General features: G+C 44.7%; 1 long non-coding RNA gene across 1 annotated transcript; it reads left to right on the top strand.

Annotated features, from left to right (window-relative positions):
- Positions 1–4,205: 4,205 nt before the first annotated feature.
- Positions 4,206–7,793, top strand: LOC123157351 (uncharacterized). The gene is made up of 5 exons (XR_006478959.1): positions 4,206–4,547; positions 4,628–4,707; positions 4,829–4,882; positions 7,048–7,140; positions 7,431–7,793. It is a non-coding gene; the product is annotated as an uncharacterized lncRNA (long non-coding RNA).
- The last annotated feature ends 827 nt before the right edge of the window (positions 7,794–8,620 follow it).

Below are 8,620 nucleotides of genomic sequence, written 5' to 3'. Positions count from 1 at the left end.
CTGTGCAAATTGATCCGTATGAAAATAATTCTATAGACAGCAAAACAAAAAAAAAGTTCATTCATATAAAAAAAATAATAGATTTCTTTGGACAGAGAGACAAGACTGACAATAGGTACAAGGCTTTCTTTTTAGATCATCAAGGATCGAGCTGTAGTCAATACAGGGAAGGAAATAACAGAACTTCGTGAGATTACATAGTGAAGTGCATATACAGAAGTAAAAGCAATCAGATCAGCTACAGAGTTGTAGCCTCATGAGAAGTACTCCCTCCGTCCCATGGTTGTTGCCCTCTTATAAATACATAAAAGAATACCAATAGTCTGATCAAAAGAACACTTTACAGCAGTGTATAATACCAACAAAAACTTAACATGATTTGTATTAACTGCCGTTTATTTTTCCTTCAAAATATGGCACCTTAAGATCAAGCTAGCGTCTGAAGTGACAGCCACGCATGTCTCTTTCCTCTCCACTCTCCAGTTTCCACCACGCAGACCCAGTCCAAAGCAAGTTTTTCACTGCTGTCAAAGCAAAAAGGAGTCCAGAATAAGACTGTTGATGCTACACGGTTTTCCACCGGTTTGTATGGTTATTGTGAACTCTTGACTTTTGACTCCACCGTGCCTTTTACTGCTATGACCAGACCACCGAGGCTTGAGCATTTATATCAGCAGTATCTGCATCTTCAAGTTTGCCATCCTCTTCAGTTCATCATGCATCTCCTCATAGATTTCACCTTGCTCTTCCTGTGCACCCAAGCAAAATCTGCCACGACAGACACCATCTTGGCCGGCCAAGCACTTGGTATCAACGACAAGCTCGTCTCCAAGAATGGCAGGTACGCGCTTGGCTTCTTCAACACAAGCAGCAGAAAATCCTCCCAAGACACCACCAACTGGTACCTTGGCATATGGTTCAATACAGTCCCCAAATTTACTTCTGCATGGGTCGCAAATAGGGATACACCAATCAAGAACACCACCTCACCAGAGCTCACAATCTCCCACGATGGCAACCTTGTCATCTTAAACCGGTTTACCAGGTCCATAATCTGGAGTACACAAGCAAACATCACAAGAAATAGCACCACTGCTATGCTCTTGAGTAGTGGAAATCTGATCCTAACAGACTCTTCAAACTCATCAGAGGTTCTGTGGCAGAGCTTTGATCACCCCACAGATACAGTTTTCCCTGGTGCAAAGCTTGGATGGGACAAGCTCACTGGTCTAAACCGCCGTCTAGTTTCTTGGAAGAACTTGAACGACCCAACTACTGGTATGTACTGTGATGGGTTAGACCCGAGTGGTCTCAATCAGTTCTTGCTTACACCATTGAACTCCTCCATACCATATTGGTCGCCGGTGTATGGAATGGCAAATACTTTGCCTCAATACCAGAGATGTCAAACAACAACCCAGTTTTCACCAGTACATTTGTCACCAATGACCAAGAGAAGTATTTTATTGATAACATAGTCGATAAATCTATGGTTACTCGTGGTGTAATTGACGTCTCAGGTCAAAGAAAAACGTTCATTTGGTCGGAGGGCTCACAGGACTGGACAATGATCTATGCCCAACCGAAACTTCAGTGTGATGTCTATGCAATCTGTGGACCTTTCACAATTTGCAATGATAACGCGCTTCCACATTGCAATTGCATGGAGGGCTTCACCATGACATCCCCCAAGGATTGGGAGCTAGAAGATCGAACTGGTGGGTGCTCAAGAAATACTCCGTTAGACTGCATTAGCAACAAAAGCACAACTCATACAACAGACAAGTTCTACTCTGTGCAATGTGTTGAGTTGCCCAACAATGCCTCAAAACTAGAAGCTGCTGCAAGCACGAGTGAGTGTGCACAAGTTTGCCTCAGTAATTGCTCTTGCACCGCATATTCCTTCAACAATGAAAGATGCTCTATCTGGCATAATGAATTGCTCAATATAAGAGCGCTAGAATGTAGTGGCACTTCAAGTTCAACTGGAGAAACTCTTCACCTTCGTGTTTCTGCTAAAGATTTCCACATAGTGAAAAACAACAGAAAGGAGATTGTTATTGGAGTTGCAACTGGTGCAGGTGTTTCTGCTCTGGGTTTATGTGCACTTCTTATCCTGGTAAAGATTTGGAGAAACAAGAGTAAGAGCTCTAACCGTATACTGGATGGTGTTCAAGGCTGTAACAGAATCATTGCATTTAGATACACTGATTTACAACGTGCCACGACAAAATTCACAGATAAGTTAGGGGCAGGCAGTTTTGGTTCTGTTTTCAAGGGGGTTTTAAATGACTCAACTGGCATAGCCGTGAACAGGCTTGACGGTGCTTATCAAGGAGAGAAGCAATTTAGAGCTGAAGTGAGCTCGATTGGAGCTATCCAGCACATCAATCTAGTTAAGCTTATTGGTTTCTGTTGTGAGGGTTCTAAGAGGTTGCTTGTTTATGAACACATGCCAAATCGCTCACTGGATGTCCATCTATTTGGAAACAAGTCTATGATATTGAATTGGACAGTTAGGTATCAGATGGCCCTGGGAGTTGCCAGAGGGTTAGCCTACTTGCATGAGAGTTGTCGGGACTGCATCATACACTGTGATATTAAGCCAGAAAACATACTTCTCGATACTTTATTCGTTCCCAAAATTGCAGACTTTGGGATGGCAAAGCTTTTCAGAAGGGATTATAGCCGAGTACTGACTACGATAAGAGGAACTGTAGGGTACCTTGCACCTGAATGGATTACTGGAGTTGCAATTACACCAAAAGTTGATGTCTATAGCTATGGGATGATGTTGCTGGAAATAATATCTGGAAAGAGGAACTCATGTGCACCATGTTCTAGTGGTGGCAACCTTGATGTTTATTTTCCTGTGCATGCCGCACATAAGCTTCTTGAAGGAGACGTCGGGAGTTTGGTAGATCAAATGCTACATGGTGATGTCAATCTGGATGAGGCCGAACTGGCATGCAAGGTTGCATGTTGGTGCATCCAAGACAATGAGCTTGATCGACCAACAATGGGACATGTAGTTCAGATCATCGAAGGGCTAGTTGAGATCGGGATGCCCCCGTTACCAAGACTGCTCGAAGCTATGGCTGGAAGCTCGCACTCAGCTCGGTCCTAATCCTTTTGTTTAAGGGTAACTGGATGGATTTCATGTCCAGATGTTACAAGACAGATATGTACTTACACAAATGTAGTGTGCCTATGATTGGAGATGCAGCAACAATCTGGTAGTTTGAATAAAGTTGTATTCCATATAATAAAGTTGTAATGGATTGAATGGTGTACGTACTAGTATATAATAAAACTATAGATGTATGTATAATCGTACTTGCATTGTCTAGATCCATATCCAAATAGGCACCACCAATCTGGTAGTTTCATCCTTGATTGCAATGATTGGTGATGACAAGCTAGATTGCACGAAAGTGGCAACAGGGTCGGCAAGGAATGGGAGAGGTCCACGTTATACTAGTGAGCGAAGAGGCTGCACAGAAACTTACCTGAGCACGCTGGACGCGGGAGCGGCAGTATCTGCCGGAGTCGAGCGACCTTCTTGATCTCCGGTGCTGGAAGCTGTAAAATCAAACGAGGGGGAAATTAGATGGGGGTAATGGCGCGGTGTGACGCGAATGGAAATCGACGGGGCTCGCCGCTCAGGGAGATCGGCGAAGTGCGCCACGGCGGCGCGGCGCGGGCTCCATTCCGTGCTGGGGGTTGCTCTGTCTCTGCCGTCGTGAAGGGAGGCGGTCAGGCGGACGAGACGCGGGCGGGAGTGGGCCTGCTGTGGTGCTGGCTTCGCCGGCGCGGCGGGGCGCGGACGAGGGGTTGGTGGTCGCTACGGCGCCATGGGACCGGTGGAAGGGTGGTCTCTTTTCTGGCAAAATCCTGTGTGCAGTAGTTTTTGGTGTCGCTCCGACGATGGCATCTCGAACAAAACTCCTCCAGTTCCATTTATGTCTTGATGACGCTTAGGCCCTGTACAACGGCAGGTGCTTATGCCAGGTGCTTAAGGAAAAAAGACTAGCATTGCGTCGCTAATAAAGGTGGTCTCGCAATGGGGAGGTGGTAATCAGAGGTGCCTCAGTTGGTTTGACGTAGGCGTAGCACCTGGCCTGGCACCCGTTCTCTCCAATGCGGGATGCTACGCGACTAAAATAACGCTCGCATGCTCAGCTCCGTCCACTAAAATAACGCTCACACGCTCAGCTCCCTCCTCCTCGCGTTATCCTCTCATCTCCTCTGTATCCTGACCACACAGTAATCCCCAAATCACGCCGGCGACAGCTCCGATTCCAAAGCACAGCGCCGCCCCTTCCTCCGGTGCTCCCATGGCGCGGCTTCTTCCTCAAGCCGCCCGGCGCTGCTTCGCCGGTGGCGCAGCCGCGGGAGTCCTTCGTGCGGGGGTCCAGGCCTTTCTCGATGATGCAGCCGGTGTCGGGGAGGAGTCGCGCGGGGTCACGCCGGGGGTAAAGGACCTGGCCCAGGTGGTTCTCGACGAGCCGTGTGCATAGGGGAGCAGGATCCGTCTTCTAGCAGAGGTGAGTAACTGAGGTTCGTTGATTCGCTCGACCGTTCTTCGTGCAAGGATCTGACTGCTGGCTGCTGCCGGTGTGGGTAGGAAAAACGAGAAGGGTGTGGAGAGCGAGGTCGCTGCCGGAGCTCTGCCGGAGCGAGGTTGATTTGGTGTTGCGTTTTCAGGTACTAGCTCGATTGTGCATCTGCGCCTGCCACATGGAGAGGCTTCCCTTGCTGCTGTTCCGATTCTTGATGATTGTTCGGCCTAAACATCATTTTTTTATTCCATCATGTTTGCTTTCAGGTCCGGGTATTGGGTTGCTGGAGGAAGGGAGGAGGCGTTGGCACAGTGCTGCAGGTTGAGTACTTGACCCTCCTAATCTGCTATATATTTCAGTATGGTGGTAAAAACTGGATTGCTTGACCATAGAGTTGATTATTTGATCATTCTTATATTATATAGTTGTTTGTGCCTGCCTGTACTTATTTCTCATGTCATATGCTGCATAATTGAGATCATCTGTTCATGTTCATCTCATCAGAAGCTACTACAGCTTTTAGTACAGACTAGGATTTGTGAAGTGACATGTCTCATTGATATGATCTGATTCATACAGCTGATCTAATTTATTGGGACGTGTAGATACAAGAATAGGGTGATTTTGCTTATCTCACATATCAGTTGGCAAAAATAAAACATCGATGTTCTCACAAAAAAAACTACTGATTAAAAAAATGGTACCATTAACTCAACTACTGATTCAACCTTATTTGAACCTACAATCGCCTAGAATGATATCAAATAATTCATCATTGTCTTCTCACTGGAAGTTGATCAAGTTCCAATGGGGCTCATTCCTTAGCACACTCCATGAGTTCAGATCTTTGAAGGACTTGTTTGTTTCTGACCTGTACATATCAAGTGCTCTAGACACTAATTCATCACTAGATCTGCAAGTAATGTACAAATCTCTCACCCTACGCCACATACTATGAAATAGGACAATTCTATTATTCAGCTTATACCAGTGTCGCTTGCATTGGATTGACTGCCTCCGTCGTTCATGAAGACTATTTTCATTGAAATCGTTGGCGATTTGGTTCCACAAATCCTCTAAATTTTCATCGATAGCCTGAATTGAGTTGTTTAACCACGCAAAGATCTGCATGTTGAACATACTATAGTAATTAGCAATAATAATAGAAAGCAACCATTGAAGATAGTGAAAACAATGTCTTACCAGTTGCAGGTCTTCTTCTTCAGTCCATTGCAAGTGTATGCTTCCGTTGGCAATTGCACCTTCAGGATCCATTTTCTTGCATGAAAGTGGGTTGTGCTTATACTGGTTAAATGCCATGCTATTTATAGAGGGTTGACATCTAGTATCTCAATCACCACGGTTGTTATGTTGCAGGTGCATGGACTTATTCCCTAGGTGATCTAGTCAGGCTATTGAATTGGTCCTTGGCCGTATAGCAAGATATTGCATGGCTGTTATCTTGCATGTGCATGGAGTTATCCCCTTGGTCAAAGCATGCAGGCAGTTCTATAGACCATTTCACCCATGAGAGATAATAGCATTCTACACGATATATTGAAACAAAGAAAAATATACTTATTTTATTTCTTGAAATAACTTATTTCAGTGACTCGACAAAAATCAAAGCTTGAAAAGGTAACACATTACACAAATATGACATAACTAAACTATAAATTAAACACTATTGCATCATATACCTAATTGTTGTGCCGGTTCTCTTGAGATTTATCCCAAATATGCTGAATTAGATCACGCTTGAGACGTCGGTGAGTGGCTCTATCACGAACAGAATTATTCCTCTCTAGTAAATTGGCGAAACCATCAATAGGACCATGCTCGTGCCGTACCGGTGCTACAGGATGTCGTCCTTGGTCATAATTATAGTCATGGGCACCACTATAGTTACCTCTTTCATCCTCTACTATCATGTTATGCAGTATAATACATGCATACATGATGTTGGCAAGGGTAGAGCGATGCCAATAATTGGCTGCATAACGTAGAATGGCAAACCGAGCTTGTTTAACCAAGCACTAATCTACATGTTCAATGCACTACATTATAAACAATTGTAATGGACAAGTTAAAATAAAAATAGTAGATAACATAAGGGAACTAGTTACCAATCGAATGTTATCCTCTTCGGTCCATGGTAGCCTCTTGCTACCCTTTTCTTCGTCGTTGTTGTCCTCCCGTTCATCTCCATCCCCTCCAACACCTAAACTATTGTAATTCCCACCATAGCCAGCCTCATATGCAGTTGACCCATCATTCATCAAATCCATGAAGGGGATCTGAGAATCCATGATCTTCTGCAAAGAGAGTGACTGCACAAAAAACTATGAGAAGTAGCCTATATATAAAGAGTCTGAACCAACACAACTTCTTCGCAAGTTGCATGTAAAAATATTTGACCGCTTCAGTGCTGCATATCACAAGTCATGTGGCCAGTATTAACTTGAAAAGGTCCTTTCCCTTGCAGCTTGGTCAATATTGATTCACTTCTCAGGGCAGCCACCACATGCAATGGTCTATGCCACTCCTGAGCGTATGGGATGCATCAATCGGTCAACAGGTAACTATTTTTAGTTCTTGACATGCAAACCATTTTGTTAGCTCAGTTTCTCATTCGCTAGTCCCTATAGGATTTATATCAAAATTCTTTTTTACTAAAGCCACAACCACCTCCAAAGAAAACTGCATGAATGAACCCTTCTGGACGGAGAGATTCGTTACTGAATTTGACTAATTAACAATCTTCTTTTGGCAACCATGAGATGAATTTATTTTTGATACATGCACATGCACTTCCTGTCTTCTGCTATATAATCAGGGTAGCAGACTGACTTTTGTTTATGTTGTCAGCTCTGTGACCGCAGTGGGAAGCTATGTACAGGGATCTAGATGAATAGTCAAGTGATGTCCCTGTTGATGACAGAGCTGGTCAGCTGCTCACGTGAAGAATCTCTGCTGCTCACATGGAGGCACTTTTTTTCTTTCTTTTGCCGATGGAGGCACCGGGTGAAGCACCCGTGACTTTTCGGGAGCGGTTATTTCTTCGAAGCACCGGCTGGCACCGGAAGCAAATGTTTGCTTCTCCCCCCCTTTCTAAGCACCCGTGCAGTCCAATCTTGAAAAAAAAACCGGGTTTTTTTCTCTGGCACCTGTCTAAGCACCTGCCGTTGTACAGGGCCTTAGAGCTTCTCCAACAGGCGTCCAACGGGCGGCACGTTAAAATCTGGTTTGCGACGCATTCATCGTCAGGTTTGACGCGGCGCGCAGCACTGGCTTCAGCAGCTGCACTAAAATGCAGCGCGCGCGAGCAGCCGCCATCCACATTTGTTGCATTTTACAGCACATTCACAAAACAAAGACATGGCATATAATTTTTAAATCACAAACATCATTCAACCAAGTTTAAATGAATAGTTCAATTTATTACAACTCATCAAACAAATAGTATTTTGAGAAATACATAATTAGTTCAACAATACAACATCAAACGCACAAATCATGATGCTCTTCGGCGGCCATTCCAAGTCCACCGCTCCTCAATGAGATCCTTCTTGAATTCATTATGCGCCGCCGGACGTCGAATGGCATGATAGGAGGCAACAAAACGGGTCACCCTTTCAGCCCTCCGCCGCACTCGCACGGGATGTCCCGAGAGCTCATTGTGAGAGTAGTCTACATCTTGGCCACGCTTATTCTTGATGATCATGTTGTGCATGATCACACAAACATGCATTATCCCAAATTCTAGCCGGTCCTCTCACAGTAGCAATTTGGGCTTGCAAGATCCCAAAAGCTCTCTTCACATCTTTTCTAACCGCCACATGAGCATTGTGGAAATCAAGATATTTATTACCTTCCGATTTTTTTAACGGCTTCACAAATGTTTGCCACTTTGGGTAGATGCCATCCGCAAGATAGTAGCCATGGTTGTATGTACGACCATTAGCTACAAACTGCACCGGTGGCAGTTCACCATTTGCAATCTTACTCATCAGTGGTGATAGGTTGACAACGTTGATGTCATTCAAAGATTCAGGCAT

Source organism: Triticum aestivum, chromosome 7B (assembly GCF_018294505.1).
Source record: "Triticum aestivum cultivar Chinese Spring chromosome 7B, IWGSC CS RefSeq v2.1, whole genome shotgun sequence".
In the NCBI taxonomy this organism is placed as follows: domain Eukaryota; kingdom Viridiplantae; phylum Streptophyta; class Magnoliopsida; order Poales; family Poaceae; genus Triticum; species Triticum aestivum.
This window is presented reverse-complemented; position numbering and strand designations above follow the sequence as displayed.